Here is a 10,436-nt window from a genome sequence, read left to right as displayed (position 1 = left end):
AAGAGCGTTCAATTTTATGCATTTGTTTGAGGTTGGCGTTAGAGGCGCAAGATTGTGTGTATTCCCATGATGGTTCTTATGAATATCAATTACAACTTCTTAGTTGGTCTTGTATTGGAAGTACAATACAATTTTGGAAGTAATTACCTGTCAGTGTAATGTAATCGACAGGAAAACCTTTCAGTATTTAAGTGGCAGTATGCTTTTGGTTTTGAATTGTGGCATGTTGGTATAAAAAGTTAGCATTAGGATTTTGAAAGTTAAGATTTGAGGACTTTATCCTTCACAAACTACTAGGCTGAATTCCAAAACCCATAACTAAGTATGAACATTTTGCATTCATTGTGGTGCCTGACGTATTGATTGTGGAAATTATTGGAAATCAGTGTAACATACTCGAAAGGAAACGTATTGTTGTATAAGTGGAGTATGCTGACAGGATTTCACTTCGAAAACCAGTATTGAAGTTTTGCAATCATTGTGCTGCACATTGATTGTGAAAGTTATTGCATATTAGTGCAACATATTGTTGTATGGGTGGCGTTTTGGAGGTTCGCATGCTAAATTAGGAAATTTGAATCATGAATGTGGGCATCACATTCCCAGTGTCGAATGCTGACTTTCAAAACGAAGAGCTTCACTTCGAAAAGGAGTTGTGAAGTTTGGCAGCATTTTGCTGCTTGACATGTTGATTGTAGAAATATTGCATATCAGTTGAAGTTTTGCAATCATTGTCCTGCTTGACATATTGATTGTGGAAGTTATTGCATATCAGCTGAAGTTTTGCATTCATTGTGCTGCTTGACATATTGATTGTGGAAGTTACTGTATAGTAGTAGTAGAATCATGAATGTGGGCGTCACATTCCCAGTCTCAAATGCTGACTTTCAAAACGAAGAGCTTCACTTCGAAAAGCAGTTGTGAAGTTTTGCAGCATTTTGCTGCTTGACATGTTGATTGTGGATGTTATTGTATAGTAGTGCAACATATTGTTGTATGGGTGGCGTTTTGGAGGTTTGCATGCTAAATTAAGAAATTTGAATCATGAATGTGGGCGTCACATTCCCAGACTCAAATGCTGACTTTCAAAACGAAGAGCTTCACTTCGAAAAGCAGTTTTGAAGTTTTGCAGCATTTTGCTGCTTGACATGTTGATTGTGGATGTTATTGTATAGTAGTGCAACATATTGTTGTATGGGTGGCGTTTTGGAGGTTCGCATGCTAAATTAGGAAATTTGAATCATGAATGTGGGCGTCACATTCCCAGTCTCAAATGCTGACTTTCAAAGCGAAGAGCTTCACTTCGAAAAGCAGTTGTGAAGTTTTGCAGCATTTTGCTGCTTGACATGTTTATTGTGGATGTTATTGTATAGTAGTGCAACATATTGTTGTATGGGTGGCGTTTTGGAGGTTCGCATGCTAAATTAGGAAATTTGAATCATGAATGTGGGCGTCACATTCCCAGTCTCAAATGCTGACTTTCAAAACGAAGAGCTTCACTTCGAAAAGCAGTTGTGAAATATTGCATATCAGTTGAAGTTTTGCAGTCATTGTCTTGCTTGACATATTGATTGTGGAAGATATTGTATAGTAGTGCAACATATTGTTGTATGGGTGGAGTTTTGGAGGTTTGCATGCTAAATTAGAAAATTTGAATCATGAATGTGGGTGTCACATTCCCAGTCTCAAATGCTGACTTTCAAAACGAAGACCTTCACTTCGAAAAGCAGTTGTGAAGTTTTGCAGCATTTTGCTGCTTGACATGTTGATTGTGGATGTTATTGTATAGTAGTGCAACATATTGTTGTATGGGTGGCGTTTTGGAGGTTCGCATGCTAAATTAGGAAATTTGAATCATGAATGTGGGCGTCACATTCCCAGTCTCAAATGCTGACTTTCAAAACGAAGAGCTTCACTTCGAAAAGCAGTTGTGAAATATTGCATATCAGTTGAAGTTTTGCAGTCATTGTCGTGCTTGACATATTGATTGTGGAAGTTATTGTATAGTAGTGCAACATATTGTTGTATGGGTGGCGTTTTGGAGGTTCGCATGTTAAATTAGGAAATTTTAATCATGAATGTGGGCGTCACATTCCCAGTCTCAAATGCTGACTTTCAAAACGAAGAGCTTCACTTCGAAAAGCAGTTGTGAAGTTTTGTAGCATTTTGCTGCTTGACATGTTGATTGTGGATGTTATTGTATAGTAGTGCAACATATTGTTGTATGGGTGGCGTTTTGGAGGTTCGCATGCTAAATTAGGAAATTTGAATCATGAATGTGGGCGTCACATTCCCAGTCTCAAATGCTGACTTTCAAAACGAAGAGCTTCACTTCGAAAAGCAGTTGTGAAGTTTTGCAGCATTTTGCTGCTTGACATGTTGATTGTGGATTTTATTAGTGCAACATATTGTTGTATGGGTGGCGTTTTGGAGGTTCGCATGCTAAATTAGGAAATTTGAATCATGAATGTGGGCGTCACATTCCCAGTCTCAAATGCTGACTTTCAAAACGAAGAGCTTCACTTCGAAAAGCAGTTGTGAAATATTGCATATCAGTTGAAGTTTTGCAGTCATTGTCCTGCTTGACATATTGATTGTGGAAGTTATTGTATAGTAGTGCAACATATTGTTGTATGGGTGGCGTTTTGGAGGTTCGCATGCTAAATTCGGAAATTTTAATCATGAATGTGGGCGTCACATTCCCAGTCTCAAATGCTGACTTTCAAAACGAAGAGCTTCACTTCGAAAAGCAGTTGTGAAGTTTTGTAGCATTTTGCTGCTTGACATGTTGATTGTGGATGTTATTGTATAGTAGTGCAACATATTGTTGTATGGGTGGCGTTTTGGAGGTTCGCATGCTAAATTAGGAAATTTGAATCATGAATGTGGGCGTCACATTCCCAGTCTCAAATGCTGACTTTCAAAACGAAGAGCTTCACTTCGAAAAGCAGTTGTGAAATATTGCATATCAGTTGAAGTTTTGCAGTCATTGTCCTGCTTGACATATTGATTGTGGAAGTTATTGTATGGTAGTGCAATATATTGTTGTATGGGTGGCGTTTTGGAGGTTCGCATGCTAAATTAGGAAATTTGAATCATGAATGTGGGCGTCACATTCCCAGTCTCAAATGCTGACTTTCAAAACGAAGAGCTTCACTTCGAAAAGCAGTTGTGAAGTTTTGCAGCATTTTGCTGCTTGACATGTTGATTGTGGATGTTATTAGTGCAACATATTGTTGTATGGGTGGCGTTTTGGAGGTTCGCATGCTAAATTAGGAAATTTGAATCATGAATGTGGGCGTCACATTCCCAGTCTCAAATGCTGACTTTCAAAACGAAGAGCTTCACTTCGAAAAGCAGTTGTGAAGTTTTGCAGCATTTTGCTGCTTGACATGTTGATTGTGGATGTTATTGTATAGTAGTGCAACATATTGTTGTATGGGTGGCGTTTTGGAGGTTCGCATGCTAAATTAGGAAATTTGAATCATGAATGTGGGCGTCACATTCCCGGTCTCAAATGCTGACTTTCAAAACGAAGAGCTTCACCTTGAAAAGCAGTTGTGAAATATTGCATATCAGTTGAAGTTTTGCAGTCATTGTCCTGCTTGACATATTGATTGTGGAAGTTATTGTATAGTAGTGCAACATATTGTTGTATGGGTGGCGTTTTGGAGGTTCGCATGCTAAATTCGGAAATTTAAATCATGAATGTGGGCGTCACATTCCCAGTCTCAAATGCTGACTTTCAAAACGAAGAGCTTCACTTCGAAAAGCAGTTGTGAAATATTGCATATCAGTTGAAGTTTTGCAGTCATTGTCCTGCTTGACATATTGATTGTGGAAGATATTGTATCGTAGTGCAACATATTGTTGTATGGGTGGCGTTTTGGAGGTTCGCATGCTAAATTAGGAAATTTGAATCATGAATGTGGGCGTCACATTCCCAGTCTCAAATGCTGACTTTCAAAACGAAGAGCTTCACTTCGAAAAGCAGTTGTGAAGTTTTGCAGCATTTTGCTGCTTGACATGTTGATTGTGGATGTTATTAGTGCAACATATTGTTGTATGGGTGGCGTTTTGGAGGTTCGCATGCTAAATTCGGAAATTTTAATCATGAATGTGGGCGTCACATTCCCAGTCTCAAATGCTGACTTTCAAAACGAAGAGCTTCACTTCGAAAAGCAGTTGTGAAGTTTTGCAGCATTTTGCTGCTTGACATGTTGATTGTGGATGTTTTTGTATAGTAGTGCAACATATTGTTGTATGGGTGGCGTTTTGGAGGTTCGCATGCTAAATTAGGAAATTTGAATCATGAATGTGGGCGTCACATTCCCAGTCTCAAATGCTGACTTTCAAAACGAAGAGCTTCACTTCGAAAAGCAGTTGTGAAGTTTTGCAGCATTTTGCTGCTTGACATGTTGATTGTGGATGTTATTGTATAGTAGTGCAACATATTGTTGTATGGGTGGCGTTTTGGAGGTTCGCATGCTAAATTAGGAAATTTGAATCATGAATGTGGGCGTCACATTCCCGGTCTCAAATGCTGACTTTCAAAACGAAGAGCTTCACCTCGAAAAGCAGTTGTGAAATATTGCATATCAGTTGAAGTTTTGCAGTCATTGTCCTGCTTGACATATTGATTGTGGAAGTTATTGTATAGTAGTGCAACATATTGTTGTATGGGTGGCGTTTTGGAGGTTCGCATGCTAAATTCGGAAATTTAAATCATGAATGTGGGCGTCACATTCCCAGTCTCAAATGCTGACTTTCAAAACGAAGAGCTTCACTTCGAAAAGCAGTTGTGAAATATTGCATATCAGTTGAAGTTTTGCAGTCATTGTCCTGCTTGACATATTGATTGTGGAAGATATTGTATCGTAGTGCAACATATTGTTGTATGGGTGGCGTTTTGGAGGTTTGCATGCCAAATTAGAAAATTTGAATCATGAATGTGGGCGTCACATTCCCAGTCTCAAATGCTGACTTTCAAAACGAAGAGCTTCACTTCGAAAAGCAGTTGTGAAGTTTTGCAGCATTTTGCTGCTTGACATGTTGATTGTGGATGTTATTGTATAGTTGTGCAACATATTGTTGTATGGGTGGCGTTTTGGAGGTTCGCATGCTAAATTCGGAAATTTGAATCATGAATGTGGGCGTCACATTCCCAGTCTCAAATGCTGACTTTCAAAACGAAGAGCTTCACTTCGAAAAGCAGTTGTGAAGTTTTGCAGCATTTTGCTGCTTGACATGTTGATTGTGGATGTTATTGTATAGTAGTGCAACATATTGTTGTATGGGTGGCGTTTTGGAGGTTCGCATGCTAAATTCGGAAATTTGAATCATGAATGTGGGCGTCACATTCCCAGTCTCAAATGCTGACTTTCAAAACGAAGAGCTTCACTTCGAAAAGCAGTTGTGAAGTTTTGCAGCATTTTGCTGCTTGACATGTTGATTGTGGATGTTATTGTATAGTAGTGCAACATATTGTTGTATGGGTGGCGTTTTGGAGGTTCGCATGTTAAATTAGGAAATTTGAATCATGAATGTGGGCGTCACATTCCCAGTCTCAAATGCTGACTTTCAAAACGAAGAGCTTCACTTCGAAAAGCAGTTGTGAAGTTTTGCAGCATTTTGCTGCTTGACATGTTGATTGTGGATGTTATTGTATAGTAGTGCAACATATTGTTGTATGGGTGGCGTTTTGGAGGTTCGCATGCTAAATTAGGAAATTTGAATCATGAATGTGGGCGTCACATTCCCAGTTTCAAATGCTGACTTTCAAAACGAAGAGCTTCACTTCGAAAAGCAGTTGTGAAATATTGCATATCAGTTGAAGTTTTGCAGTCATTGTCCTGCTTGACATATTGATTGTGGAAGATATTGTATAGTAGTGCAACATATTGTTGTATGGGTGGCGTTTTGGAGGTTCGCATGCTAAATTCGGAAATTTAAATCATGAATGTGGGCGTCACATTCCCAGTCTCAAATGCTGACTTTCAAAACGAAGAGCTTCACTTCGAAAAGCAGTTGTGAAATATTGCATATCAGTTGAAGTTTTGCAGTCATTGTCCTGCTTGACATATTGATTGTGGAAGATATTGTTTAGTAGTGCAACATATTGTTGTATGGGTGGCGTTTTGGAGGTTTGCATGCCAAATTAGAAAATTTGAATCATGAATGTGGGCGTCACATTCCCAGTCTCAAATGCTGACTTTCAAAACGAAGAGCTTCACTTCGAAAAGCAGTTGTGAAGTTTTGCAGCATTTTCTGCTTGACATGTTGATTGTGGATGTTATTGTATAGTAGTGCAACATATTGTTGTATGGGTGGCTTTTGGAGGTTCGCATGCTAAATTCGGAAATTTGAATCATGAATGTGGGCGTCACATTCCCAGTCTCAAATGCTGACTTTCAAAACGAAGAGCTTCACTTCGAAAAGCAGTTGTGAAATATTGCATATCAGTTGAAGTTTTGCAGTCATTGTCCTGCTTGACATATTGATTGTGGAAGATATTGTATAGTAGTGCAACATATTGTTGTATGGGTGGCGTTTTGGAGGTTTGCATGCCAAATTAGAAAATTTGAATCATGAATGTGGGCGTCACATTCCCAGTCTCAAATGCTGACTTTCAAAACGAAGAGCTTCACTTCGAAAAGCAGTTGTGAAGTTTTGCAGCATTTTGCTGCTTGACATGTTGATTGTGGATGTTATTGTATAGTAGTGCAACATATTGTTGTATGGGTGGCGTTTTGGAGGTTCGCATGCTAAATTAGGAAATTTGAATCATGAATGTGGGCGTCACATTCCCAGTCTCAAATGCTGACTTTCAAAACGAAGAGCTTCACTTCGAAAAGCAGTTGTGAAGTTTTGCAGCATTTTGCTGCTTGACATGTTGATTGTGGATGTTATTAGTGCAACATATTGTTGTATGGGTGGCGTTTTGGAGGTTCGCATGCTAAATTCGGAAATTTTAATCATGAATGTGGGCGTCACATTCCCAGTCTCAAATGCTGACTTTCAAAACGAAGAGCTTCACTTCGAAAAGCAGTTGTGAAGTTTTGCAGCATTTTGCTGCTTGACATGTTGATTGTGGATGTTTTTGTATAGTAGTGCAACATATTGTTGTATGGGTGGCGTTTTGGAGGTTCGCATGCTAAATTAGGAAATTTGAATCATGAATGTGGGCGTCACATTCCCAGTCTCAAATGCTGACTTTCAAAACGAAGAGCTTCACTTCGAAAAGCAGTTCTGAAATATTGCATATCAGTTGAAGTTTTGCAGTCATTGTCCTGCTTGACATATTGATTGTGGAAGATATTGTATTGTAGTGCAACATATTGTTGTATGGGTGGCGTTTTGGAGGTTCGCATGTTAAATTAGGAAATTTGAAACATGAATGTGGGCGTCACATTCCTAGTCTCAAATGCTGACTTTCAAAACGAAGAGCTTCACTTCGAAAAGCAGTTGTGAAGTTTTGCAGCATTTTGCTGCTTGACATGTTGATTGTGGATGTTATTGTATAGTAGTGCAACATATTGTTGTATGGGTGGCGTTTTGGAGGTTCGCATGCTAAATTAGGAAATTTGAATCATGAATGTGGGCGTCACATTCCCAGTCTCAAATGCTGACTTTCAAAACGAAGAGCTTCACTTCGAAAAGCAGTTGTGAAGTTTTGCAGCATTTTGCTGCTTGACATGTTGATTGTGGATGTTATTGTATAGTAGTGCAACATATTGTTGTATGGGTGGCGTTTTGGAGGTTCGCATGCTAAATTAGGAAATTTGAATCATGAATGTGGGCGTCACATTCCCAGTCTCAAATGCTGACTTTCAAAACGAAGAGCTTCACTTCGAAAAGCAGTTGTGAAGTTTTGCAGCATTTTGCTGCTTGACATGTTGATTGTGGATGTTATTGTATAGTAGTGCAACATATTGTTGTATGGGTGGCGTTTTGGAGGTTCGCATGCTAAATTAGGAAATTTGAATCATGAATGTGGGCGTCACATTCCCGGTCTCAAATGCTGACTTTCAAAACGAAGAGCTTCACCTCGAAAAGCAGTTGTGAAATATTGCATATCAGTTGAAGTTTTGCAGTCATTGTCCTGCTTGACATATTGATTGTGGAAGTTATTGTATAGTAGTGCAACATATTGTTGTATGGGTGGCGTTTTGGAGGTTCGCATGCTAAATTCGGAAATTTAAATCATGAATGTGGGCGTCACATTCCCAGTCTCAAATGCTGACTTTCAAAACGAAGAGCTTCACTTCGAAAAGCAGTTGTGAAATATTGCATATCAGTTGAAGTTTTGCAGTCATTGTCCTGCTTGACATATTGATTGTGGAAGATATTGTATCGTAGTGCAACATATTGTTGTATGGGTGGCGTTTTGGAGGTTTGCATGCCAAATTAGAAAATTTGAATCATGAATGTGGGCGTCACATTCCCAGTCTCAAATGCTGACTTTCAAAACGAAGAGCTTCACTTCGAAAAGCAGTTGTGAAGTTTTGCAGCATTTTGCTGCTTGACATGTTGATTGTGGATGTTATTGTATAGTTGTGCAACATATTGTTGTATGGGTGGCGTTTTGGAGGTTCGCATGCTAAATTCGGAAATTTGAATCATGAATGTGGGCGTCACATTCCCAGTCTCAAATGCTGACTTTCAAAACGAAGAGCTTCACTTCGAAAAGCAGTTGTGAAGTTTTGCAGCATTTTGCTGCTTGACATGTTGATTGTGGATGTTATTGTATAGTAGTGCAACATATTGTTGTATGGGTGGCGTTTTGGAGGTTCGCATGCTAAATTCGGAAATTTGAATCATGAATGTGGGCATCACATTCCCAGTCTCAAATGCTGACTTTCAAAACGAAGAGCTTCACTTCGAAAAGCAGTTGTGAAGTTTTGCAGCATTTTGCTGCTTGACATGTTGATTGTGGATGTTATTGTATAGTAGTGCAACATATTGTTGTATGGGTGGCGTTTTGGAGGTTCGCATGTTAAATTAGGAAATTTGAATCATGAATGTGGGCGTCACATTCCCAGTCTCAAATGCTGACTTTCAAAACGAAGAGCTTCACTTCGAAAAGCAGTTGTGAAGTTTTGCAGCATTTTGCTGCTTGACATGTTGATTGTGGATGTTATTGTATAGTAGTGCAACATATTGTTGTATGGGTGGCGTTTTGGAGGTTCGCATGCTAAATTAGGAAATTTGAATCATGAATGTGGGCGTCACATTCCCAGTTTCAAATGCTGACTTTCAAAACGAAGAGCTTCACTTCGAAAAGCAGTTGTGAAATATTGCATATCAGTTGAAGTTTTGCAGTCATTGTCCTGCTTGACATATTGATTGTGGAAGATATTGTATAGTAGTGCAACATATTGTTGTATGGGTGGCGTTTTGGAGGTTCGCATGCTAAATTCGGAAATTTAAATCATGAATGTGGGCGTCACATTCCCAGTCTCAAATGCTGACTTTCAAAACGAAGAGCTTCACTTCGAAAAGCAGTTGTGAAATATTGCATATCAGTTGAAGTTTTGCAGTCATTGTCCTGCTTGACATATTGATTGTGGAAGATATTGTTTAGTAGTGCAACATATTGTTGTATGGGTGGCGTTTTGGAGGTTTGCATGCCAAATTAGAAAATTTGAATCATGAATGTGGGCGTCACATTCCCAGTCTCAAATGCTGACTTTCAAAACGAAGAGCTTCACTTCGAAAAGCAGTTGTGAAGTTTTGCAGCATTTTCTGCTTGACATGTTGATTGTGGATGTTATTGTATAGTAGTGCAACATATTGTTGTATGGGTGGCTTTTGGAGGTTCGCATGCTAAATTCGGAAATTTGAATCATGAATGTGGGCGTCACATTCCCAGTCTCAAATGCTGACTTTCAAAACGAAGAGCTTCACTTCGAAAAGCAGTTGTGAAATATTGCATATCAGTTGAAGTTTTGCAGTCATTGTCCTGCTTGACATATTGATTGTGGAAGATATTGTATAGTAGTGCAACATATTGTTGTATGGGTGGCGTTTTGGAGGTTTGCATGCCAAATTAGAAAATTTGAATCATGAATGTGGGCGTCACATTCCCAGTCTCAAATGCTGACTTTCAAAACGAAGAGCTTCACTTCGAAAAGCAGTTGTGAAGTTTTGCAGCATTTTGCTGCTTGACATGTTGATTGTGGATGTTATTGTATAGTAGTGCAACATATTGTTGTATGGGTGGCGTTTTGGAGGTTCGCATGCTAAATTAGGAAATTTGAATCATGAATGTGGGCGTCACATTCCCAGTCTCAAATGCTGACTTTCAAAACGAAGAGCTTCACTTCGAAAAGCAGTTGTGAAGTTTTGCAGCATTTTGCTGCTTGACATGTTGATTGTGGATGTTATTAGTGCAACATATTGTTGTATGGGTGGCGTTTTGGAGGTTCGCATGCTAA

This window comes from Enoplosus armatus, chromosome 3 (assembly GCF_043641665.1).
Source record: "Enoplosus armatus isolate fEnoArm2 chromosome 3, fEnoArm2.hap1, whole genome shotgun sequence".
Taxonomy (NCBI): Eukaryota; Metazoa; Chordata; class Actinopteri; order Centrarchiformes; family Enoplosidae; genus Enoplosus; species Enoplosus armatus.
The sequence above is the reverse complement of the archived record's forward strand: the minus strand, read 5'-3'. Positions refer to the sequence as shown.